Genomic DNA, 27,070 nt, shown 5'->3' with positions numbered 1-27,070 from the left:
TGACTTCTATTCAGTAATGGTTTGTATATAATTTTGTTACATACTTCAACTTGATCTCCAAAAACACCAAGCAAAAATATTCATCCAGTCTGTAAAAAAATACACTGAGCTGACAAATGTGAGAAAGGCAAAGGAAAAGAAATACAAGGAAAACAGGACTGCCCAGATTCACAGACCTCTTGCTGTGCAATTTAACATTCAAGATGACTGCAAATAGACCATTCTATCTTCCTGTTCTCATCTCCATCCTTTTCCTCTCCATTTCCCTCCCTTCTCCCCCATATCCACCTCCTTCTCTCCTGCACAATGCATTTTCCCCTTTTTTTTTCCCCCAAACTCATAACACCTGGGTTCTGTTGGAGTCTCCTCCCACCCCAGGTGTCACCACTTTGCTCTCCCTGCCTGTTCCCCTTTTCAATCTGGATCCTATTGCAGTCTCCTCCCACCCCAGGTGTCACCACTTAGCCCTCCCTACCCACTCCCCTTTAGAAGTGGCCCCAGGAAAGGCAAGCCCCAAGCTTGCCCACTCGGGCAGAAGGATCCTCCTGGGACATCACTGGTGAGTCCTCCGTGGTGTGTCACTGGGTGAATGGTGGAGGGGATTCAAAGGCTGGGGGGCCTGGTGGGGCCCCCCCAGCTAGGCAGGGATAGGTCTCATGATTGCTCTGCCATGGCTCACGGGTGCTGGGTAGGCTTCCTTAGGCTGAGTTTCTCTGTGTTGAGTTACAAGGTTCCTCACTGTTAAGTAGGGATAAGTTCAGAGCATTCAGAGCACTGTGATTACATTTTTTAACTGAGGAAAGATACTTTTGTGTGTTGGAACAGACCCCTTCCCCATCTTCCTTAAGGTTATTGTATTTCTCCAGTACTTTATTTCTCCTTATACTGTTACATTTAAGCTATAAGAAATACAATTTCATTTTTCCCTGACTTTTCCCCAAAAAATCCATGTTGCAGGGAGTTTATTCTAGTGGGGGAGGGATCCACCCCAACCCAGGACAATTTTCCTTTTGTACCAAATGAAATTTGCACTGAGAGATACCAAGAGAAATCAGTTTGTTTGTTGTTTTCACTCTGCTGTGTAGCTGAACAGGTGACAAAGTTTGGCAGAAGCATCCTCATTCCTGAACTGGAGAGAAAATGTCTGGGGAAATGCCAGTATAATGAGTCTACTAACTCATGGCTTACAAACAAATTACTCATTACTGTGATTTGAAAAGGTTTTTTTTTTCTCCCAGGTGGGTGTCAGAGCTTTCATTTCTATAGATGGGAGGTAACAGCTGCAGTTCTGACTAGGCTACAAGTTGGGGCTGTGACATAAATTGAGACAAACCCAGGCAATTCCAGTGACTTGGAAACAAACAAAAGATACAGAGTCAACTTCTATCTGTAATTACTACTGAGTTGTGAAGGTTTTAAGGGTTACATGAGACAGCCTTCAGTGAGTGCTTAAAAGCCTTGTGGAATAAGAAACACTAATTAGTTGCTGAGGAGATGTGATATATAAAAGCTAGAACCTAAGCTGTGTTACCCAGAAGAAAGGCTTTGGGATGGTTGTCTTTAATTTGTTGGAATACAATTAGTCAGTATTTCTGGATCATTGTTTCCATCACCAGTGTTTGAATCTTTTTGACTCACCACTGGGCATTTTAATATCTTGTCATGAAAGAAGTGTCATGAAATAAGGTTTCTTTTTTTTCCCCTTCATTATTTGTATCATCAAATGAATTTTTTTTGTTTGGTCTAGATCTTTAGACATCAACCTCTCTGTTAAATATTGAGTCAGCTGGAGTAGTGAATCATCATGGAGCCAGGCTCTGCCTGGTGATGCCCAATGACAGAACAAGGGGCAATAGGTGGAAGCTGAGGTATAGAAAGTTTCATGGAAACATGAAGAGGAATTTTTTCCCTGTGAGGGTGACAGAACATGGGCACAGGCTGCCCAGGGGGCTGTGGAGTCTCCTTCTCTGGAGGTATTCAAGACCTGCCTGGTTGTGTTCCTGTGTGATCTGGTCTAGGTGATACCTGCTCTGGCAAGGGGTTTGGGCTGGGTGATTTTTCAAGGTCCCTTCCAGCCCCTGGCATTCTGTGATTCTGAGGTGTTTTGTCTCTGAAAAGAAATGCAATGTTCATTCTTCATTGCAAAATCAATCCAGGTGCTTTAGGTAGAAAAATGCCTCTTTTGGCCCTCATTCGTCCCTGAAAAGTTTCCTGCCCCATTTCAAATCCAAGCATAATGTAGCTAATACAGCATGGTCCTTGCTATGGACTCGTCTTTACTTGCTAAGGAGTCTGCTTCTTGAAATCTTGGGGTCTGTTTTAAGAGTTTTCTCTTTGGATGTCACTAAGGTCTGATGATGGCAGAGAAGCTTCAGAAACTGTTCCATGCTCCCTTGTGCACAAGTCCTGCTCTACTGCATCTTTGGAAGGTGACTGACCTCTGGGCTTTATCACAAACCACACAAGCTTAAACCTGCAAGATGATACACAGATGGTATTTTGGAAAGATAGTGGCAGTCTCCTAGATATTCCTTGGGAGGAGCTAGGATTTATTCAATTTGTGAGCAGTTTACAAGAGAACACTGATGGAGTTATATTTTTTCTTGTATTCTTTTGCTGCTTTACTTCCATCAAGGTAATTATTTATGCATCTCTTTATGTCTAACCATAGATGAAACATCTTTTAAATGCCAGAGGGAAAAAGTAACATAAAATAATTAGAAATAAAGTAACACTTTAGATCAGTGGTTTAATCTGTTAGGCAGCAGTCTCTGTAGCGTTTTTCTTGCTCACTCTTTCTTCAAAAAGATAGATGTAAACTTTTGGTCTGTAAGAGTCTGCCTGTCTCACCCTGCTGGCTGGTATATGCCCCATGGAAATGGTGGCTACAGAGCTATTCTAGCAGCTGTTTGTGTCCTGTGATTCTGTAGAAGCTGCTGTCAGTGTTTCATTACATCAGTGCTAGCCAAATGCTCTCTTAGACAGTAAATCATAGAATTAACCAGGTTGGAAGAGACCTCCGAGATCACCCAGTCCATCCTAGCACCCAGCCCTAGCCAGCCAACTAAACCATGGCATTAAGTGCCTCATCCAGTCTTTTCTTGAACATCTCCAGGGACAGTGACTCCACCACAGCAGCCCATTCCAATGGGAAATCACTCTCTCTGTATAGAGCTTCTTCCTAACATCCAGCCTAAACTTCCCCTGGCACAACTTGAGACTGTGTCCCCTTGTTCTATCATCCCAAAGTGTAATCTGCAGTGTTACTGCTTTAGGGTACAGCCTTTGTCACTTTTAAACAGAAATAGAACAGAATAAAAGAATGGAATAGAATCAACCAGGTTGGAAAAGACCTCCAAAATCTTCCAGCCCAACCTAAGTGTTTGTTATTTGATGATAGTTCATTTGAGCTCATCCATGGTGTGCAAAACATCTTTGACAAGCCTGGGGGTTTAGTATTTATAAAAGAACCATAGAACAGTTTAGGTTGGAAGGGAGCTCAAAGATCATCTACTTCCAACCCCCTGCCACAGGCAGGGACATCTCTCACTAGAACAGGTTGCTCAAGGCCCCGTCTGATCTGGCCTTGAACACCTCTAGGGAGGGAGCAGCAACAGTGTCCCTGGGCAACCTGTGCCAGTGTCTCACCACACTCACTGGAAAGAACTTCTTCATAACATCCCTTATAAATGTCTTCTCTGCCAGCTTCATTGCTATTGCTCCTCATCCTGTCATTACAAGACCTTGTCAATAATCCCTCCCCAGCCTTCCTGTAGATCCCTTCAGATACTGGAAGGCCAATACAAGGTATCCTCAACACCTTCTCTTCCTCAGGCTGCAGAGCCCAAACTCTTGTAGCCTGTCCTCATAGCAGAGCTGCTGCAGCCCACTGAGCATCTTTGTGGCCTCCATTGGACTTGCTCCAGCAGTTTGATGTCCTTCTTGTGTTGGGGTCTCCAGAACTGTGCACAGTACTCCAGGAGGGGTCTGAGGAGAGCAAAGTGGCAGAATCCTCTCCCTTGCCCTGCTGGCCACACTGCTCTCACTGCAGCCCAGCACAGGGCTGCTGTCCGGGCTGCACACATACATTGCCGGCTCGTGTTGAGCCAAGAAAAGCAATGTGATACAAGGTGGTGATTCTCCAGTGAAGCAGTAACCTCAGGAGCTCTGATTCAACAGAGGCTTTTGTCATCCTTCCCTTGGGTCAGGTCAATTGAGATTAAAAGCATTGCAAATGTCACCTCTGGAGGGCTGTGGAAGATAGAAGTGGCACTTATTTGCAAGCCCTTGCTGGCTGTCTTATCTTCGCAGCAGTATTGATTACTTCACAAGGAGGCAGCCATATATTCTTTCTCTTCTGCCAAGGCAAGGTAAGTTATGTGGGCACAGGTAATGGAAGCAGTGAATTTGGGGGGAAAGAGATCTGTGGGTGAAGTAAAGTACAACAGGCACTCTGATGTCAAGAATGGTGCTGTGATGAAAAAGAAAAGGCAGGAAACAATCAAAGCTGCCAAGAACTCATTGGAGTTAACCTGTGCTAGTATAACTCACTGGAGTTAACCTATGCTAGTGTGGCAAGCAGCAGAGCCATTCAGATGACACATGATTATACAAGCTGGGTTCTTTTGCTTTATTAAATTAGTCTCTAGCCATATCTTGTGGGAAAAGGCTGATTTGCTGTGACATTCTAAGTGTATCCCTGTGGTAGCAGGGTTATGAGAAGCTGTGGGTTGTGTATCTTCTTGTAGGTTCCGTGTAGCAGATTGCTGCTTTCTTGCAACTGGCAGGGCAACACCATCACTAAACTCAGGCAGCCTGCCCTTCCCTCTCTGCCTTCCAGCTCTTCTGTTATGTAAATATCACGTTCACGGGTCCCTGCCTTAACAAGTGTAACCAACCCTGGCACATCTGCCATGGCTGAGACCACAAGCAGGTCCTGCTACAGTGTCAGTAGCATCGCGTTTATCCTACACACGTGTAGCGCATCACTGAAGTCCCCTTTGCCTCCTCTCCCTGATCCAGGTGGATCTGTGCCTTGCAGAAGCCACTAGCTCCTTTGAACTGCCATATTGATTTCCTCCTCATTCTGAGCACTGAGCTGACATTTGTGGGCAACGCTTTTCAGCTCCTGTTAGCTTAGTATTCTCTAGTAACATTGTTTAGATTAAGAATATTGACTCTGCTTCAGCAGGGGCTGCATTCTTTCCCCAAATACATGACATATTTGAGGAAATAAATTATGTCTATAGATCCAGTCAAAAAGCCATAAATTCTTTATTCACCTTTTCTTTAGGTCAATACTGTGTTAATGACACTGCTCTGCTTGTGCTTCTGAACCCAAATCTGCAAAGCCTTTTCCGAGCTGGATTCTTCTGAAGCAGAAATGAACCTTGCTTTCATTCCTGCTAAATTGGAAGTGGTTTGCAATGCTGACAAATGTCTGCAAAGAATGAACATGGAATGAATCATTTCTTCTGATCTGCAATAATATTTTTGCACACATGGCCCTGCACACATAGAAGCACACACAAGCATGTGTCCATAGAATCAACCAGGTTGGAAGAGACCTCCAAAATCATCCAGTCCAGCCTAGCACCCAGCCCTATCCAGTCAACTAGACCATGACACTAAATGCCTCATCCAGGCTTTTCTTCAATACCTTCAGGGATGGTGACTCCACCACCTCCCTGGGCAGCCCATTCCAATGCCAATCACTCTCTCTGACAACAACTTCCTCCTCACATCCAGTCTAGACCTCCCCTGGCACAACTTGAGACTGTGTCCCCTTGTTCTGTTGCTGCTTGCCTGGAAGAAGAGACCAACCCCACCTGGCTACAGCCTCCCTTCAGGTAGTAGTAGACAGCAATGAGCTCTGCCCTGAGCTTCCTCTTCTGCAGGCTGCACACCCCCAGCTCCCTCAGCCTCTCCTCATAGGGTTTGTGTTCCAGGCCTCTCACCTGCTTCATCACCCTTCTCTGGACACCTTCCAGCGCCTCAACATCTCTCTTGAATTGAGGAGCTCAGAACTGGACACAGCACTCAAGGTGTGGCCTGACCAGTGTTGAGTACAGGGGAACAATCTCCCTTGTCTTGCTGGCCACACTGTTCCTGATCCAGGCCAGGATGCCATTGGCTCTGTTGGCCACCTGGGCACACATTGCCACCTACTTGATTTTAAGTTGACTGAATGCCACCAGAAGTACTGCTTTGTTTTAAACTATATTACAGAGTGATTTAATTTATACTAGGAGATGGATTTTTTTCATTTCCACTCTAAAAACCCTTTGTTTATTAAATACAGTTGTCTTCCTGGGGACTTAGGAGCTTGGGGAGAAGTCTTAGCCCTCTGCTTTTCTAGAGATCATAAAAGGTAGTCTTCTAATAATGAGAAAAATTAGCATACTTCATGCCATCCTACCCAGTGAATATTCCCATTTAAAAGTATTTTAGAACGTGGTCTAATTACATTTGTGGCACAGACTGAAGTTACTGTGACAAAACTCTAATCAAATTGCAATTATTTCTATGTGGCACAAAAAGAATGTTCAAACTCTTACTGTTTATCATCTTTGATAGCTGAAGGAAATGCTTTGGATGTCCTTTATAGGATATGCAAAGCACTGTTAATTTCTTCCATCCCTCCTCCTCCTCCCTGCCAAAATCAGCTTTTTACAAGCTTGTTGCATAGCAAATGGAAATGAATGGCTGCAGAATCATAGAATCAGTCAGGGTTGGAAGGGACCACAAGGATCATCTAGTTCCAACCCCCCTGCCATGGTCACGGACACCCTACCCTAGAGCAGGCTGGCCACAGCCTCAGCCATCCTGGCCTTAAACATTTTCTCTGTGAAGAACTTTCTCCTAGATGTTAGGAGGAAGTTCTTGCCAGAGAGAGTGATTGGCACTGGAATGGGCTGCCCAGGGAGGTGGTGGAATCACCATCCCTGGAGGTGTTCAAGACAAGCCTGGATGAGGCACTTAGTGCCATGGTCTGGTTGACTGGATGATCTTGGAGGTCTCTTCCAACCTGGTTGATTCTATGATTCTACCTCCAGCCATGGGGCCTCAACCACCTCCCTGGGCAACCCATCCCAGGCTCTCACCACTCTTGTGCTGAACAACTTCCTCCTCGCATCCGGTCTGAATCTCCCCACCTCCAGCTTTGCTCCATTCCCCCTAGTCCTGTTATTCCCTGAGAGCCTAAACAGTCCCTCCCCAGCTTTTTTGTAGTCCCCCTTCATATACTGGAAGGCCAGAATGGTTTTTCTGCATTTAAAGAGTAGTACTTTTACTTGTTTTCCTGTCTTAACCCTAATCAAACCTGTTGATTTTAACTTCGATTTATAGCAAAGCAAGTGAATAAGAGCTCTGACACCAATTTATTTCTGTATGCTAATTACACACAGTAAGCAAGGAGCTGTATATGACTAAGGGCACAACATCCTGGCAAATTTGCATATTTTTATTATGTCTGTTCATAGGCAGACTATGGAATAGTAGGACTGCTCTAATGAGAAATGACATCAAGTTGTTTGCCAGATATTGCAAATGTCCACTTCATTTAGGTTATTACTTCAGAGTGCAAGAGGGGAAAAAAAATCAAAAGGTAAGGACTTTCTTGCTTAGGGTGTTGGGGAAACAATGTGTGTCCCTTAATTAATTCTGCTTTATCTTTAAAGTTCTCGGCTGAGGAATTATTTGAAGCCTCTATTTTAACATTAGACATTTCTAAATTGTGCCAGTTGCTGCACAAAAGAATTTTCATTTCCCTGTGAAAGAATTCAGCAGAGACTGATTTTAATATATCAACTATTATAATACAGTGTTTTTTATTTCTCTACTGCTACTATTTATCCCATCAGGAAAGCTCTTATTTCTGAATTCCCTATGGAGCTAACTCTTGTACTTGCTAATTACTGTACCACTTCCCTGAAGCTTAACCTCACTAAGGTCTAAATTTCTGGTAGAGAAAGGCTGTGATGGAAAGATCAAATAAAGGACATTTCCATCAAACCCCAGCAAATGACAGTCCACATTCTCATAATGCATAGAGAATCATAGAATGGTTTGAGTTGAAAGGTCCAAAGGAAGGTTGGATAACTCTATAGGTTATCCAGTCCAAACCCCCCTATAGGCAGCAGGGACATCCTCCACTAGGTTAGGTTACCAGAGCCCTGTTCAGCCTGAACCTGAATACCTCCATGGATGGGGCCTCAGCTACCTTGCTGGGCAACCTGTTCCAGTGTTCCACTACCCTCAGGGTGAAGAACTTGTTCCTAATATCTGACATAAATCTCCACTTCTCTAATTTCAAACCATTGTCCCTTTTCCTATCCAAACAGGCCTTTGTAAGCAGTTCCTCTGCAGCCTTCTTATAGACCCCCTTCAGGTATTGGAAGGTCACTGTTACATCTCCCTGGAACCTTCTCTTTTCTGGGCAGAACGATCCCAGCTCCCTCAGGCTGTCCTCATAGCAGAGATGCTCCAACTCCATGATCATTTTTGTGGCCCTTTTCTGGACCTACTCTATCAGGTGCATGTCCCTCTCATGTTCAGGGCACCAGAGTTGGACACAGTACTCCAGATATACATACACATATGCACAAACTAAACCTGAGATTAAAACAGACTTGGTATATCCCACTGATACTTTCTTGCTTATTGCTGGGGTGTTTATATAATGGAATTGTATGAAAAGCCACATTATTGACACACATAGAACCATAGAATCCATCCATCCATCTTTGTAGTATATGGCCAGGTCTTGAAAATTAAGTGTTTAAAGTATATGCTTGTGTCTCAATGCAGAGCAGTTTCTGTCACCAACATATAACAATCCAAGCAAGTTTTCCACATGCATATATTTAAGATGTGAAGATGATTAATGATGTAGTTTCTGAGGGGATTTAAATGAGATAGTGTGGTTTACATTAAACATTAATTGATTTGCATAATGGGGATATTCTAATAAATGATAGTATGCTTGGGCTGTGGTTGTGCCTTACAGCCCAAGTTCTTTCATACTATAATGCTATAAGAAAATCAGAGTGTTTTATTTGTTGTTTCAAATGGTAAGTATATCAGGAGATTACACATGGTAAGAAGAGAGCAGGCATGTTAAAAAATAACTGTATTTGCAGCTGAAAGATGTCAGCATGTCCTGAATTCAAGCAGGAGACACACTTTAAGTCACAGAATCAACCAGGTTGGAAGAGATCTCCAAGATCATCCAGTCCAACCTAGCACTCAGCCCTAGCCAGTTAACCAGACCATGGCTCTAAGTGCCTCATCCAGGCTTTTCTTGAACACCTGCAGGGATGGTGACTCCACCACCTCCCTGGGCAGCTCATTCCAATGGCAAATCACTCTCATATCTGGAGTCAAAACACGATGCAACTGCTTAATTCATAGTTGAAATAACTACTGTAAGTAAGTAGAAGAAGCCTTTGGATAAGAATGTAATTTTTTATGGAGGAAAATGGAGTACAGGTTCCTATCACAGCAAAGAAGTACTTGAGTCCATGCTGAAGGGACTGGTAAGTGAAGATGAAAACATTTACTTTCATCCTCACTTTCATAATTGATCCATCATCTAAGGACTTTCTTTCTGACACAGAAAGTCTGTCTATGACTGTTAAGAATGCTGTAGATATGAAGAGGAGACACACCACACAGCCATGGGGGCTAGTCATCTCTATGTAATCTTTAGGTATACACACAGATTCACTGAGCTTCGGCTTGGAAAGGCCCCTCAAAGGTCATAGAAACATAGAATCAACCAGGTTGGAAGAGTCCTCCAAGATCATCCAGTCCAACCTAGCCCTAGCCAGTCAACTAGACCATGGCACTAAGTGCCTCTTCCAGTCTTATCTTGAACACCTCTGCATGGATCCTTGGTTGTTTTCAGGACTCCCCAGAGTTCCTGGTTTTGATCTTAATGTGCTTGGTTCTTCTCAACCTTCACTAGATAACATCTAATTATGATAAAAAAGCTGTACCATGTGCTGATGGTTGTATATAGGTATGGATTGGTTCCTTTTCTTCCCTTAGCCTTACAAGGCATTTCCTCATAGATATTTTGAGGCACACTGTTAGCTCAATTAGTTTCACTTGGTGTCTTTTTTTATCCAGTTCCTGGATATGATTGTAGGTACAGGTAAATTAAATTCCTCCCTTCATATACACCTCCAATTGTTCTATTATTCCACAGCCTGTCAGTCAGGACACCATGGGTGTTTAGGCATATGACTCAACTTACTGATATGAATTTAACTAATTGGAGTTTGCTTGGTCATTGAAACCCTCAAAGTGGCTCCTGGAGCCTGAAGAGATGACCAGGATTCAGAGGAAATATATTTATTTAGTAGTATTATTAAATGATTAAGGAAGTTTAATATCTTCCTTATGAGGAGAGACTGAGGGAGCTGGGGCTTTTTAGCTTGGAGAGGAGAAGACTAAGAGGTGACCTTATTCATGTTTATCAATATGTAAGGTGTGAGTGTCAGGAGGGTGGAGCCAGGCTCTTCTTAGAGATGCCCAGTGACAGGATTGAGGCATAGGAGGTTCCATGTGAACCTGAGGAAGAACTTTTTCCCTGTGAGGGTATCAGAGCACTGGAACAGGCTGCCCAGGGAAGTTGTGGAGTCTCCTTTGGAGATATTCAAGAACCATCTGGATGCACTCCAGTGTGATCTGCTCTGGATGATCCTGCTCTGGCAGGGGGGCTGGACCAGATGATCTTTTGAGGTCCCTTCCAGCCCCTGACATACTGTGGTTCAATGATATTTAGGTTTGGAGTACTTTACCACTTGCAGGCTCCACGCTTTAGGAGGACCTGAACACTAAGATTAAATACGCAGCTAGTTAACTTAATTGTAATTTTTAGAAGCCCCTATATTAGTTTTTACAGGGCATTGGCTTTGCTCATCATCTGAATTGTCTGAGGAGTCCAATTTAACCGATCATTTGCACAGCCTTCCTAGGCTGAAGTCTCTGGAGATAACGCACCTAGACGTACGGAGAGCTATGTCTGCAAACAGCAGTCGCACAAAGAGGTGAGGGATTACTCTAAGCAGCCCTGCCAAGATCATTTCAGCAGTGTGAAAGCTGCTGATAAAGGCTGCAGACAAAACCAGAAGTCCCCAGTTCACAGAGGCCTGCTTGCCCAGATAGGCTTGAACAGCTGCCAGTGGGTGAATCGGATGCCTCTTGGGTTTGCACTAGAGCTGACAATCTGTTCCAGCAGCACCCAAGCCTGAAAAGAAGGAATGAATCGATTGGAAGAGACTCCACACACAATGTCCTTTTCATGTTACCAGGAAAACCAGTTTTATGTCAAATTACTCAGGGATCAGGCTTGTGCCATTTACCTTATTGGAAAGCAATAGCTCCCCTTTATCAGTCGCTACAGTACTCATTTTCATTCCCATCTTTGCGTTCAAGAAAGGAATATGGTTTCTGTGTGACTCTCACTGAAGTGGGTTTCATTCTGTGAAGCCATGCAACTGTTGATAAATGATTCTATTTGCCAACATTTAAGTCACTGCTGTTTCCATGATAAGGAGAATTTAGGTTATTCTTTCGAATTAGCTGAAATGTTATGGGTTGCAGGTTGTGTTCTACCCCCAGGGATGCTGTCTGCCCCACTTAGAAAGATGCCAGGCTAAATGAGAGTGAAAGAAATTAATCTCAGTTTTGTGATTTGAAGCTTTATTCCTTGTCCTCCCTTCCCTCCAGAATGCAGATGTGCACGTGCATACACACAAGCACACAGTGTGGCTCTGAATGCTGGCCGTTTCTGGCCATTTGAAGGGCTGCAAATGGCTTCAGTTATTTAAAATGGTCACTGAGGGGGCCAGGAAGTTTTTAGATTCAGCAGCACATCTTAAGTGTGTGCCCTCCTTGGCTCTATCAATCCATCTTTTCTGTTCAGGTTTGGTTCAGATATTTTTCAGGGCTCTTTAACTGGGTGCATGAATTTGCTTCCAAACTGACCTTTAAATAATGACCACTTTCTCTCAAGGTTCTTGCAAAAGTTTTCTGTTGGATGAAGAGAGAAAAGAAGGGCTTTGAACAACTTGCCCTGCCAGTCAGGGAAAGCCATTTCCAGGTTTAAGCTTCTGAGGGGAAAGATTATTGCTGAGTGATAAATTGGTACTTGATGTTAACCAAGTAGTGCTTGTGCGGAAGGAGCCAGGATGGCAGCTAATGGCTCCTGAACAGGGAGACGAGACACAGCTGTGATGTATTGGCTCATTGCAGTGCTCTCCTCTCCATTCCCATTGCCCATCTTCCTAAATAAATTTGTTGCTTTGGGTAGCCTATTCACTAATCAGGAAAATTGCTATCAGTTCAGAAATGGATGGTTTGTAAAAGAAAGCAATGCCTGGTTTGTCTGTGGAATTAATCCTTTTGCATCTCTGGCACATAGTGGGATCATTTTTGTGGTATTTTCATGTCTTGCCACTCCCTTAATAATTATATCTCTTTCCATGCAGCCCCTTTCAAACGTATCACTACTGTCCCCTGTGCTCCCTTTTCTGTGCGTATTTTGTGCCTGCTGAAGATTTAAGCCATAAATATCTCAAAAGATCCAAGTTATATATATAAAAAAATCAATGCTGGCAGATGTGCAGCATTTGGAATGCATAAGGACAGTGATCTGAAAGGGCCCTTTGAAAGTTCTGAAAAATTAATCGTTATCATATTCATTACAGAGCTGTCTCCTTTATCAACATTATTGTTATTGATATTTCTACAGGCACCCCTATTAATATAGCCTTGTGCTTCTTAGACAGGAGCCTGTTTCAAATGGGAAAGCAAAGTTTCTACAAGGCCTTTACCAAGGCTCTGAAATACATCCAGGCTTAGCTGCACAGAGATGTCCTCCTAATCAGTTTGTTTGTTTTCAATTCACCATCTGTACTTTCTTCTTTGGGCAAGGACAGAAGTGCTCTACTGGGGCACTGAACCATGGATGCTGTTTGCTGCTCTGGGCTTGAAGGGAGGGACTCATGAGACCCTGCCTTGGAGTACTGTGTGCAGTTCTGGAGCCCCCAACACAAGAAGGACATGGAACTACTAGAACCAGTCCAGAGGAGGGCCATGAAAATGCTCAGAGGGCTGCAGCAGCTCTTCTATGGGGCTCTTCAGCCTGGAAAAGAGAAGGCTTTGAGGAGACCTTGGAGTGGCCTCCCAGTATCTGAAGGGAGGGATAGGGAAGTGACTATAGACAAGGTCTTGGAATGACAGGATGAGGACGAAAGGGTTTAAGCTGGAAGAGGGGGGATTCTGACTAGATGTTAGGAAGAAGTTCTTTCCAGTGAGGGTGGTGAGACACTGGCACAGGTTGCCCAGGGAGGTTGTGTCTGCTCCCTCCCTGGAGGTGTTTAAGGCCAGGTTGGATGAGGTCTTGAGTGAACTGTTCTAGTGAGAGGTGTCCTTGCCTTTGGTGCGTGGTTGGGACTGGATGATCTATGAGGTCGCTTCCAATCTGAACCATCCTACAACTTCACCACCAGATAGCTGAGTGCAGCAACCACCCAGGTCTCCAGTCTGGGGCACAAGTGTGTAAGGCAATAGAAAGCATATGCTTCTCCTGGCCTCCAGCCCTGAAGCACATGGGTGATGTATAGGAGGTGGTGTCGAAACAGACCTAGAGCAGTAATTGCACGCTGTTTCTGGTTGTAGGCTTTTGGTGTCATGCTTGTGACTCCAAATGCTATCATGAATAATTGAATCTCACTTAGAGCTGCATCTTCCCTCTTTCATCCTGTTTTCAGCAGTGGTAAGTTCAGAACCCCTGAGTGAAGACATAATGGGTATGTTAAAAGTGCATTTCCTTTTATTATCTCAGCTCGCTCTTTGTTGTGTTCTAACTTTGGAAAAAGTAAGTTGCCAAGGGCCATACAGGAGTTCAGAATCTAATGGACATTAATTTTATGCCTCCAAGCAAGCATCATATATCTGAGGTGATTTCACACTGTCGACACTGAGAGTTGCCCTTTGCCCAGGCTTGAAAAGCAGTTCTGCCCAAATTGGCACAGTAGGCTCTGTGTGCTCTGCCTGTCTTACCACATCAGTGCCTGATGCACTTAGCTATAGAGGGCTCTACTTGACTGGGTAAATCTACTACTAATAATGTGGACTTTATTGTTCTCATGGGGGGAAACCTCCCTGACTGCCAACCCTACAAGTTTCATCTGGATTTCTTCCTAGCTGCCAGTAGTAAAGACTGTAGCTCCAGTTATGTCCTGTCCTTTTGTCTGCACATTATATCCAAGAAACGTTAATGTAAAGCTGCTGAGACTGTCCCCAGAACTATGGCCCTGAAGGTCAGAATAGGTTAGGTCTCAAGAGTACCAGGAAAGCTTCTGAGTTTGACACAGAAAATTAGCAACCTATTTAGACTTGGTAAATAAAAATACTGGTGATTGTGATCAAAGAACCTCACACAACTTTTCATAGGTCAGTTTTGGAAGCTGACATAGGATGAAGTAACTGATAAAGGAATTCTGACCTGCAGGAAAGTCAATGTTGCCATGTGGAAATGGTGAAGGCACCATCCCTGGAGGTATTCAAGAGAATATGTGTCATAGAATAATAGAATCATAGAATAGGCCAAGTTGGAATGGACCTTAGGGATCATCTCCAACCTCCCCACCACGGACAGGGACACCTCTCAACTAGATTCAATTGCTCAAGGCCTCATCCAGTCTGGCCTTGAACACCTCCAGGGAGGAGACATCTACAACCTCCTTGGGCAACTTAATTCAGAGTCTCACCACCCTCATACTGAAGAACTTCTTTGTAAGATCCAGTCTAAAACTACTCTGCAACAGCTTAAAACTATTCCCCTTTGTCCTATTGCAAGACACAGTTATGAAAAGTCCTACTCCAGCCTTTCTGTAGGATCTCTTCAAGTATTGGAAGGCAGCTCTAAGATCCCCCTGGAGTTTTCTCTAGGCTGAACAACCTCAGCTCCCTCAGCCTATCATCATAGCAGAGGTGTTCCAACCCATCAGTCATCTTTGTGGTCCTCCTCTGAACCCATTCCAGCAGCTGTGTCCCTACAGTAGGAATGCCAGAACTGGATGCAATATTGGAGGTGAGCTCTCACAAGAGCAAAAGGGAAGAATCACCTCTCTTGACCAGCTGGCCACACTCCTAGAATGTAGATGTGGTGCTTAGGGACATGGTTTAGTGGTGGACTTGGCAGTGCTGGGTCAGAGCTTAGACTTGGTGATCTTAGAGGCCTTTTCCAAACTAAACAATTCTACGTTTGTAACTTTTGGTGTACATCAATGTGTCCAGCTGCTAGCAGAGCTGGCCTAACAGGGTTTGCTTTTTCATAAAGCAGTGAGACTGGGTGATCTGTTGTACTTTCTCAATTAGTTGTAATGAGAGACATTTGACTACATTATGGGAAAGCTAATAGAATTATCGGATGCTCCACTGGAAAATTCATAATGGTTTGAAGCTGCTGGGAACATTTAATGAGATTTCCTGCTTTGCTTTCATTCATTCAGGTATGTCTTTTAACAGTCAGATTAGTAGAGTTGAGGTATTTTGACATGTAAGAGTTTCTTAAAAACAAAATTCTTGTTTAGTGAGGGATGCTCATACCCTAAACCTTATCTGAACCTGATTATAATGGAGAATATTTATTGGCTGCTTTTTTGCAGTTTTTACCATGACAACATTTCACTGAATCACAGAAACATCCAGGTTGGAAAAGCCCCTCAGGATCACCAGGTCCAGCCTAGAACCCCACTCTACAGGATTCACCTTACACCATATCCCTAAGCGCCACATCCAGGGTGGGTGACTCCACCACCCTCCGGGGCATTTCTGTCATGCATGATGAGAAAAGAGATTTTTGTTGATATCAGGTTAGAATCATAGATTCAAACAGGTTGGAAGAGACCCCCAAGATCATCCAGTCCAACCTAGCACCCAGCCCTAGCCAATCAACCGGACCATGGCACTAAGTGCCTCATCCAGGCTTTGCTTGAACACCTCCAGGGACAGTGACTCCACCACCTCCCTGGGCAGCCCATTCCAATGCCAATCACTCTCTCTGCCAACAACTTCCTCCTAACATCCAGCCTTGACCTCCTCTGGCACAACTTGAGACTGTGTCCCCTTGTTCTGTTGCTGCTTGCCTGGGAGAAGAGCCCAACCCCACCTGGCTACAGCCTCCCTTCAGGTAGTTGTAGACAGCAATGAGGTCTGCACACCTCCAGCTCCCTCAGCCTCTCCTCATAGGTTGCTAATTAATCTGCAATTAAAAAATAATATCCAAGGCTATATTGAAGGTTTTAAATGTTCAATTTATTGTTCTTGACTAGAAAATAAGAAGGGGGGCGGGGGAGGGAAGTGCAAAATTAAGCAAAGCCAAAGAGTACTTGTTGTGTTCACTCTCCTTTTTAGACTCTGAACACAACTTGTGACTGTCCAGTGCTGTCAGACCTCAAAGCTGCTTTTTAATGTCCTGGTAAGCCAGCACAAATATTCTTCTCTGTTAGAACAAATAAGTTATGAGGTACAAAAGTTGCCTGTAGTTTTAAGTAAGTTGTATCTTTTAGGGTAACTTTGAAGTAATTATTTTTATGCTGCACGATATGACCCAAATATTGCACTTTTGTCAGCATGTCTAATGGGTTGCTCAATACCCTTGTTCTGTACAGGCCATTGAGCCCATTCATGTTCAATGATATACAGTATGAATGTTCATGGGTAGTTTGATACATCTTTAATGGAAGGTGAAAGAAGTGGCAGGAGTTTATTTTTTGACCTTCTAGAACTGCATTTCCAGCTGAAGTGAACTGAAACTTCTCATCAATGGGAAAAGGAATTCTGGGCTAGAAAAATGTTTAATTGCTTCAGATAAACCTCTGAGAGCCAGGGAGTCATTTCCTGTGATTACCATTATAAAGCAAATTAAAGGAACATTTGTTTTAGATAAATTATTGCACAAAGTGAAAGGTCATCACAAGCATTTTCCTCTCATTTCTGACTTCTTGGATTAGTTTATGCTGCTTCAATGACCTCGTCTCTGTCCTCAGTGCAAAACGCTCTGAATAAGTTCTGCCTACACAAAAAAAAAGCTCTACTTGATCACAAGTAATATATACTAAAAAAATTATATTAGTGGACACTAAAAAAAAGAAAAGTGGGGAGGTTGCTTCTTAAAAAGTGCTAATCTATGAAATTGTGATTAGAATTAATATGATGGTGAAGAATCATAGAATCAACCAGGTTGGAGAAGACCTCCAAGCTCATCCAGTCCAACCTAGCACTCAGCCCTATCCAGTCAACCAGATCATGGCACTAAATGCCTCATCCAGTCTTTGCTTGAACACCTCCAAGGATGGTGACTCCACCACCTCTCTGGGCAGCCCACTCCAATGGCAAATCACTCTCTTCAGTCAGTAAAATAGATACTGTCCAGAAGAACCTGGACAAGCTGAAATGGTGAGCATGGATGAAACTCACAAGGTTCAACAAGACCAAATGCAAGGTGCTGCACCTGGGCAGGACCAATCCCCATTACCAATACAGACTGAAGGATGAGGTGACAGAAAGCAGCCCTGCAGAAAGGACTTGGGAGTTCTGGTGGATTAGGAGCTATCGGAGTGCACTTGCTGCCCAGAAGGCCAATGGCATCCTGGGCTGCATCCAAAGCGGCATGGCCAGCAGATCCAGAGGGGTGATTCTGCCACTTTACTCTGATGAGACCTCACCTGGAGTACTGCATCCAGCTCTGGGGCCCTCAACACATCTAGGACATGGACCTAATGGAATGTGTCCAAAGGAGGACCACAAAAATGATCAGGGTTTTGGAGGACTTTTGCTACAAGGACAAGTGGAGGGAGCTGACATTGTTCAGTCTGGAGAAGAGAAGGCACCTAATAGCAGCCTGCCAGCACCTGAGGGCTGAAGAGGCTGTTTGTAAGGACCTGCAGTGATATCATGAGAGGCAAGGGTTTGAAATTAGAGAAGAGAATATTTGGATTGGACATTAGGAGGAAGTTCTTTACCACAAGGATAGTGAAACACTGGAACAGGTTGCCCAGGGATGTATTTGAGGCTTGGAAATATTCAAGGCGAGGCTGGAAAGGACTCTGGGCAATCCCATCTAGTGAAGGATGTCTCTGCTGACTGTAAGGGGCTTGGACCTCTGGTGATCATTCCAATTCAAGCCATTCTATGATTATACTGAACAGACAAATACAAAAAGAACTCTGACAACAGTCCAAGATTGCCATTAACTTTATTGATGCAGGATTAAAATTATTTGGGGTCATTCTGGCCCATTTTAAAATATCAAGTTGCATAAGATCAAGTTCATGAGGTCCAGCCCAGGCACTACTCCATATAGCTTTGGTGGAATCCCAGCATGGAGCTGGTAGCAGCTAGTGGTGGTGATTTCAATGGCAGATATACTTGTATTCTGACTGATGAGTGAAATAATTAACTAGAGCAGTGTGGTGGAGTGGGATAGTGAATTTAACAAGCTGGTGTACTTGACAACCTCTCGATGGTGGCCTAGCGAGGTGATCTGACTGTGCAATGAAACTGAAGAGGGGTAGGTGTCTGCTCCAGTGTGTGCTTCCCAGGCAGATAGCTGGGTTGTGTTCTCTTGCTGTGAAAATTGCTTTCAGAGTGTTGTGGCAAGCATTCAGTGACTGCTGTAGTGTTTCCTATCAGTGTGCACACAGCAAAAAGGACTTTTAGAACTTGGTAGAGGTACAATGTCACATATGCTGAAAGACCACGTGGAATACTCACCTGGTGGAGCCTGGTAAAGTAATACAAAGGGAAGAAGCACAAAGTATTAGCCTGCATTTACATGTCTTCTACTGTGGTGTCTGAGTGCAACAGCCTGTGAAAGAGAAGCCTCTTTCTTACCTGGTGTTCAGTGCTGGTCTCTTCTCCTAAGCAACCTGTGACAGAACAAGAGGGCACAGCCACAAGCAGTGCTAGGGGAGGTTCAGGCTGGATGTTAGGAGGAAGTTCTTCACAGTAAGAGTGATTGGCATTGGAATGGGCTGCCCAGGGAGGTGGTGGAGTCACCATCCCTGGAGGTGTTTAAGAGGAGGCTGGGTGAGACACTTAGTGCCATGGGTTAGTTAATTAGAAGGTGGTAGGTGATGGGATGGACTCAAAGGCCTTTTCCAACCCAATTAATTCTGATTCTAATACACAGTGGGCTGAGGGATGCTGCGAGTCTCTAATGATTATAACTTGCATGGGGGAGGTAAGAAGTACAGCAGCACGCTGCAAATTTGGAGCCCAAAAAGACTGTGAAATGGGTTAATGGTGCAAGTCAAGCATAGAAATATTGAGAGGTCTGACAACTGGATTTCCTTCTTTCAGCTGAGACAGGCTGCATTATCTGTTCCCTCAAGAAAAGTGGGAGTCTAGAAAAGAAAGATTAATCTTTTTCTCTGCAGGCAGCAAACCAGAGTGAGAATGTCTATAAAGTGTAGTAGCTTTGACTTAATCTGCAACAAACCCTGTGCAGCATAAGCAGAGCAGACCACATCACACTGTGAGGGTGACAGAACACTGAAACAGGCTGCCCAGGAGGGTTGTGGAGTCTGCCTCTCTGGAGGGAGATATTCAAAACCTGCCTGCATATATTCCTGTGAGGTCTGCTCTAGGTGATCCTGCTCTGGCAGGGGGATTGGTCTGGATGATCTTTCAAGGTCCTTGCCAGCCCCTGACCTTTTCCCCTTTCCAGCCCCTGACACTCTGTGACATGGGACTGCCATTAGTTAAAGGACTGGCTTACAACTGAGTGGCATTTGGTAACACCTGGAATACTACAGTGTTTGCAACAAGCGTGGTACCACGGAGGAAGATGTCTAATGGACAGTTCTGTGGCACTGCTGGTCAAAACATCTGTAACCAATTATTTTTTTTTAATGGAAAAAGGAGGTTTATAAACAGGGAAGTAGGAAAAATAGAACCCAAAGAGCTTAAATGAAACTATGCAGAGACAGAATGAAGATATTTAGAACTGGGTTTGTCTAGTAGGAATTTCAATGGGGCTTAGAGGTCAGATGCAGTGTGAATTTTGCCCTCACTTTATCTTTGTTGTATGTGTGCTTGGATGTGGGATCTCTCATTTCCAGCATATTACACAGTTTATTTCCAAAGTGGCTCTTCTTTAATACCTTTGATTTTTACCTCTTTATTCATTATGCCACAGCACATTGCAGGCGTTGTAAATCTTCCTGTGCATGTACCAGTGTCCTCTAAATTGATCTTATGGGCATTTACATTGGACTTCTGCCAATGCATTTGTCCCATTTCAATCTCCAGGGTGTTCTTTCAATCTACTCTGTTTCAGTCTTGAATTTATTGTTAATTGTGTAAGATTGATTTAAAAGACTGCTTCTTGTTGTACGGCTGTGTTTGGCAGATACACTTAACTGTTTGAAGGTAAGGAGATGACCAATGAATAAATAGGTGACAAATTAATAGGAAGGTGAGAGCTAGTGGCACTTTGGAAAGCCTCAGAAGAGAGAGTGAAATGCTTTACACTGTAAGACCAGGATTCTACATGAGGTGACATGATGCAGTTATCCAAGCTTGACCATATTAGGTGAAGCCATAGGCTTCCTTTACCCAAATGTGGGCAAAGCACAGGCTTTGCACAAGGCAGCCACATGCTAAATGTGTGTGTACCTTGCTTACCACAGGAGAAAACCATGCCTGGGCAAGCCACTACACATACATAAGCCTATTTTGGGCCTATCAGGCCTACCACAAGAAGATGTCAGAAATATTTTGCTCTCCCTCATTTCCCTGAGTGGTTTGGTTCAGTTCAGTTCTGGTGGGGTTTTGTTGTTGTTGTTTGGTTTGGTTTTGGATGGTTTTGTTTGGTTGGTTTTTTTGTGGGGGGAGGAGTATGGGTTTTGGTTTGTTTCTTTGGGGTGTTTTTTTGATTGGTTGTTTTTTGGTTGGGGTTGGTTGTTTGGGTTTTCTTCCCTCCCCCTTTTTTTCCTTCCTAAAGCAGTTTTGGTTAACCACATGCTGAGTCTCTCACTCCCTGCAGCATTTAGCAAGAACACTCTGACAGATAGAGTTGGTTTACAAATTCAATTCCCATTATATTCCACCATCCACATCATGTATTTGGTGGTTTTGTTTTTTTTTTTTTTGGTTTGGTTTGGTTTTGGGTTTTTTTCTGACAAGTGAGAGATTTAAAAAATCATAATCAAAACTAAGCACATTGTAACTCAGCAGGAATGATTTTTTTTTTTCCCCCCCCAAGTTACAGCTTAATGCAGGAACTATGTAGTAGGAGGCTGCTTAGGTCACTGTAATTGAGCTCTGGAGTTGGTTTGGGTTTTGTTTTTCCAGCACCTGCTATGCTTTGATGAACTGGGCCATTTGTGCTGTTTCAGAGGCATTACAAAGTATTAGCAGATGCAGAAGGAGCACAACAGTGGCGAGCTGGAGCAACAGGAATTTCTGTATGTGTGTTTTGGTTGAGTGCAGTGACTCTCCAGGAAAAGAGTCAGACATTCAAAGAAATCACTATGTAAGGCCAGTAATGGGCATGCATTTAAAAACCCTTGCTGCTGCTGCTGCCATGTGGGGGAGATAAGAGCAATCACATTAAAAGGACTTGCAGTGCACAGGCTGAAGAGATGCTGCAAGTTTCCATAATGCCCAGGAGAAAAAGAAACCATTAACCCCACAGGCAGTCTTCTAATATGTGGCCTTCGTTTTTCTCGTAGAGAATTTAAGTTTTCAGTGTTTAAGGAGATTTGTAAATGGATTTTACTTTTTTATAGGCCCTTTCTCTTACTCAAAGACTTCTCAACACCTCGAAACATGGGAACCTAGCAGCAAAAGCTGTGCTGCCAGTTATTCCTGCCACAGCCTGAGTGCTGCTTAGCAGCGATCGTACAATCAACCAGGTTGGAAGAGAACTCCAAGATCATCCAGTCCAACCTAGCACCCAGCCCTATCCAATCAACCAGACAATGGCACTAAGTGCCTCAGCCAGGCTTTGCTTGAGCACCTCCAGGGACAGCAATTCCACCACCTCCCTGGGCAGCCCATTCCAATGCCAATCACTCTCTCTGCCAACAACCTCCTCCTAACATCCAGCCTAGACTTCCCCTGGCACAACTTGAGACTGTGTCCCCTTGTTCTGTCGCTGGTTTCTTGGGAGAAGAGACCAACCCCACCTGGCTATAACCTCCCTTCAGGTAGTTACAGACAGCAATGAGGTCTGCCCTGAGCCTCCTCTACAATCATCTGTCCAAATTGAGCAGACAAATTTCTCACTTTCCAACAAACTAGAAGCTGAGAGGTGCAGCAGAAACAATCTCCTCTTCAGTGCTGCTGAGAGGGTAAGCAGCCCAGGAATGTGTTTGCCAGGGAAATCATTATGCTGTCAGAAGGTATTAGAAGGGTTTGTGCAACTTCAGATTCTGAAATGCAGGACAGCATTGTGCACACAAAGCCAGGAGTTGCTTCTTGATGTGCTCAGTGCTTAAAAGACACATTTTAGAGGAAGTTACTTAAGGATCTTGGTTTGTTGGCATCTCTTAGTGCCATGGTCTAGTTGATTGGACAGGGCTGGGTGAAAGGTTGGACTGGATGATCTTGGAGGTCTCTTCCAACCTGGTTGATTCTATGACTATCCAATAGAAACCTCCCTTAGTGAAAGCTGAGGCTCTTTCCTCTTGCGGTTGCTTGTTACTTGGGAGAAGAGGCTAACACTCACCTCACTACAGCCTCCTCTCAGGTAGTTGTAGCCCCCCTCAGACTCCTTTTTTTCAAGGCTAAACCCTCTCAGTTCCCTCAGCTGCTCTTTACAAGACTTGTTCTCTATATCCTTTAGCACCTTCATTGCTCTTCTTTGGACCCAACCCAGCACCTCAATGTCTTTCTTGTAGTGTGCAACCCAAAACTGGGTCAGAACAAGCCCACGCAATGCTACAGGCTTGGGGCAGAGTGGCTGGTAAGATGCCCAGCCAAAAAGGGTCTGAGGCTATAGATGTTATGAAGAGGCTAGTTGGCATCTGAGTTTGGGGTGAAAGGCAATGAGGCTGATTCAAAAGTTATTGAATAATTTGTTAATACACACCAAATAATTCCCCCAAACTTATTTACAGCTCTCCACACAAGTTCCTGGCTGTGGTTAGCAGAACTATGTTACAGAATGTCTCTGTGCAATGGAATTTTGAAAGGTTTAGAGATGTCCTTGATAGAGTCTGGAGGCTTCATTCACCGCTTGTGAGGCTGATCAGCTCCTTTAGCAACTGGAATAAAGAGTTGAGAATACTCACTGGTCCTAATGGCTGTGGCCCAAGGCATAGGCAGGAAAATAACTAACAGAAGTCCTGTGGCGAGTTCCACCTGGGCTGCAAAGTGGAATCAGCTGTGGCCGAGGGGGGCTGTGGCCGAGGGGGCTGTGGCCGAGGGGGCTGTGGCCGAGGGGACAGGCAGGCGAGCGGCAGGTGAGTGAGCGAGGGAGGAAGGAGCAGGCAAGCTCCTTATTCACCTGTTCACCCCTTTATAGGGCAATGGCCGAGGCTAAGGGTCTCACTGGCCACACAGTCACCCCAATAGACCCCAGCATGGCAGAGCCCACAGGCTGCTGGCGTCCAGAAGCGGGGGGCGCACAGGCCTTGCACGCCACAGGGGCGTGGGCCTAGGAAACCCCTCTCAGGCAACCGGATTAAACCGGACTGGGCTGTCTGCGCTTCCTGTTCTCCCGCCTCTGGCTGCAACGCAGACAGGCAGGTAAAGTAGGACAGGACATGCTCCAGCCCATTTTATGCTCTTTAGGACTATTCACCACAGTAGGTCAATGAGCCATCACTGTGCTCAGGTGGCCACGAGAGCCAATGGCATCCTGGGCTGGCTCAGGAGCAGTGTGGCCAGCAGGACAAGGGAGGTTCTTCTGCCCCTGTGCTCAGCACTGCTCAGGCCGCACCTTGAGTGCTGTGTCCAGTTCTGGTCTCCTCAATTCAAGAGAGATGATGAGGTGCTGGAAGGTGTCCAGAAAAGGGTGATGAAGCTGTGGAGGGGCCTGGAGCACAAACCCTATGAGGAGAGGCTGAGGGAGCTGGGGGTGTGCAGTCTGCAGCAGAGGAGGCTCAGGGCAGAGCTCATTGCTGTCTACAACTACCTGAAGGGAGGCTGTAGCCAGGTGGGGTTGGGCTCTTCTCCCAGGCAACCAACAACAGAACAAGGGGACACAGTCTCAAGTTGTGCCGGGGCAGGTCTAGGCTGGTTATTTTGAGGAAGTTGTTGGCAGAGAGAGTGATTGGCATTGGAATGGGCTGCCCAGGGAGGTGGTGCAGTCACCGTCCCTGGAGGTGTTGAAGAAAAGCCTGGATGAGGCACTTAGTGCCATGGTCTGGTTGACTGTCTAGGGCTAGGTGCTAAGTTGGACTGGATGAGCTTGGAGGTCTCCTCCAACCTGGTTGATTCTATGACTTGCATAAGGAACAGTGTGGCCAGCAGGAGCAGGGAAAGGATTGTGCCTGTGTACTCAGCTCTGCTTGGGCCACACCTGTGTCCAGCTCCAGGAGCTGGGCCTGGTCCAACACAGGTAAAACTCCTTTGGGATGGTAGAAATTGCACCTACGTAACTCACATATTGCTCTGGTCCTGTTACAGAAAGCAAGAGAATGGTTCTATGAAAACAAAGTAAACTATTATAGAGGAAGAGCGTATTAAAGAGAGGTTGTTTAATAGATTAAATCACTGAAACGATTCAAATGCTGAAATAGTTCTCTCAGCATCTACCGAGATCCAGAAATTTCCTGTTTAAGATTAATTAAGCACATAAAAGTCTGCTTTGTGGCCACCCCCATCCAACTGGGAAACATCTGGCTTTGAGCTATTAGAGATCATAACTGTGCTAATAGAAAGAAGATTCTGAGAACAGTGAGAAGTATTTAACATTTGTCTTTATGAAGGATTTAAATTCCTTCTCTTAATCATGTTTCAGCTTCAAAAAATTTACAAAAATAAAGAAGTTTGGATAGATAAGAGGCAAGAAAGTTCAGCACACACACAGAAGGATGTTCTTTGAAGCTCTTCAGCTACCAAGGACAAATTTTGCTGTTAAACCTTTTACAGCTAAAGACTGGAAAGCTTCTAAATGGTGCAAACTTCTGGAGCCATCTCAGAGCACTTACAAAGAGTTTTTTGCATCACATAAGTCAAAACCAGGGCACAGTGAAATTGATCTCAGGAAGTCTGCAGACTCTTGAAAGTTTCAGACATAATTTTCTACTAATACTTTACCTGTGGTCTTCACAGACATTTTTTATTCATGCTTCAGCACAGTTGCTCTGTTACAACCCACCTCAGCACCAATATGAACTTACCTTTTGGGTGGAAATGTTCTTTATGTAAATTATGGAAAGGAGAATGGAGAAGGTTCGTATCCTTTTATTGCTTAATGCTTCATAATACAGAACAAAGATTTTTGTATTCAGTTTTGCAGGTGCCAATATAATGAAAAGGATAAGAAGGCAAATATATGAATCTTTAACACTATGATAGTTTGCAAAAGGAGAAAGGATATCAATGTTTGCTTTAATGACTTCTGCTAGCTAACAAGATTTTTATTATCCTTAATATTTAGGTATTTATTTATTTATTTCATAGTTATTATTAAAGCTTTTTGTCCACCACACCCTTATCCTTTTTTTTCCTCCCAGGCTGGCATTTTGTCCAAGCACGATGTCCTTTTTATTTGCACAGCCTCTTTAGCACTTGGCATTCAAATAATTCTTTAGGGAAGTAACTAAATATGTAAGTAAATAAATTATGTAGAAAATATCTAAATAGGTGTAGATATAATATGTATATATATATGTAGAAAGTAACTAAAAACTCAAATCTGAATCCAATAGGTAGAAAGTAACTGAATCCAATAGGTAGAAAGTAACTGAATCCAATAGGTAGAAAGTAACTGAATCCAATAGGTAGAAAGTAACTGAATCCAATAGGTAGAAAGTAACTGAATCCAATAGGTAGAAAGTAACTGAATCCAATAGGTAGAAAGTAACTGAATCCAATAGGTAGAAAGTAACTGAATCCAATAGGTAGAAAGTAACTGAATCCAATAGGTAGAAAGTAACTGAATCCAATAGGTAGAAAGTAACTGAATCCAATAGGTAGAAAGTAACTGAATCCAATAGGTAGAAAGTAACTGAATCCAATAGGTAGAAAGTAACTGAATCCAATAGGTAGAAAGTAACTGAATCCAATAGGTAGAAAGTAACTGAATCCAATAGGTAGAAAGTAACTGAATCCAATAGGTAGAAAGTAACTGAATCCAATAGGTAGAAAGTAACTGAATCCAATAGGTAGAAAGTAACTGAATCCAATAGGTAGAAAGTAACTGAATCCAATAGGTAGAAAGTAACTGAATCCAATAGGTAGAAAGTAACTGAATCCAATAGGTAGAAAGTAACTGAATCCAATAGGTAGAAAGTAACTGAATCCAATAGGTAGAAAGTAACTGAATCCAATAGGTAGAAAGTAACTGAATCCAATAGGTAGAAAGTAACTGAATCCAATAGGTAGAAAGTAACTGAATCCAATAGGTAGAAAGTAACTGAATCCAATAGGCAGAAAGTAACTGAATCCAATAGGCAGAAAGTAGCTAAATCAGGAACTAAATCCAATAGGCAGAAAGTAGCTAAATCAAATAGGCAGAAACTAAATCAAATAGGTAGAAAGTAGCTAAATATCTAAGTAAATCAAATAGGTAGGAAGTAACTAAATCAAATAGGTAGAAAGTAGCTAAATGTGTAAGTAAATCAAATAGACAGAAAGTAACTAAATCTAATAGGTAGAAAGCAGCTAAATGTGCATAAATCTGATCTATATTATATATATAAATACATAGAAAGTAACTTAATCAAATAGGTAGTACACTGGGAGTGTAGAAAGGGCAGCATAGAAGATGCATAGACAAGTCTAAGACGCATAGGCAAGAGTCTAAGAAGGACATTAAAGAATGATGCTATGCTCCGTTTTATTTTGCTGGCCATACATAGATCAGAGCTGAATT

The 27,070-nt window shown here is 43.7% G+C and overlaps 1 long non-coding RNA gene across 2 annotated transcripts; it reads left to right on the top strand.

Annotated features, from left to right (window-relative positions):
- Positions 1-13,694: 13,694 nt before the first annotated feature.
- Positions 13,695-25,809, top strand: LOC135187917 (uncharacterized). 2 transcript variants are annotated; one of them, XR_010307493.1, is made up of 3 exons: positions 13,695-13,786; positions 16,432-16,495; positions 25,123-25,809. It is a non-coding gene; the product is annotated as an uncharacterized LOC135187917 (long non-coding RNA). The 2 variants fall into 2 exon arrangements; XR_010307492.1 differs by having other exon boundaries at positions 24,992-25,809.
- The last annotated feature ends 1,261 nt before the right edge of the window (positions 25,810-27,070 follow it).

Source organism: Pogoniulus pusillus, chromosome 28, assembly GCF_015220805.1.
Source record: "Pogoniulus pusillus isolate bPogPus1 chromosome 28, bPogPus1.pri, whole genome shotgun sequence".
In the NCBI taxonomy this organism is placed as follows: domain Eukaryota; kingdom Metazoa; phylum Chordata; class Aves; order Piciformes; family Lybiidae; genus Pogoniulus; species Pogoniulus pusillus.
This window is presented reverse-complemented; position numbering and strand designations above follow the sequence as displayed.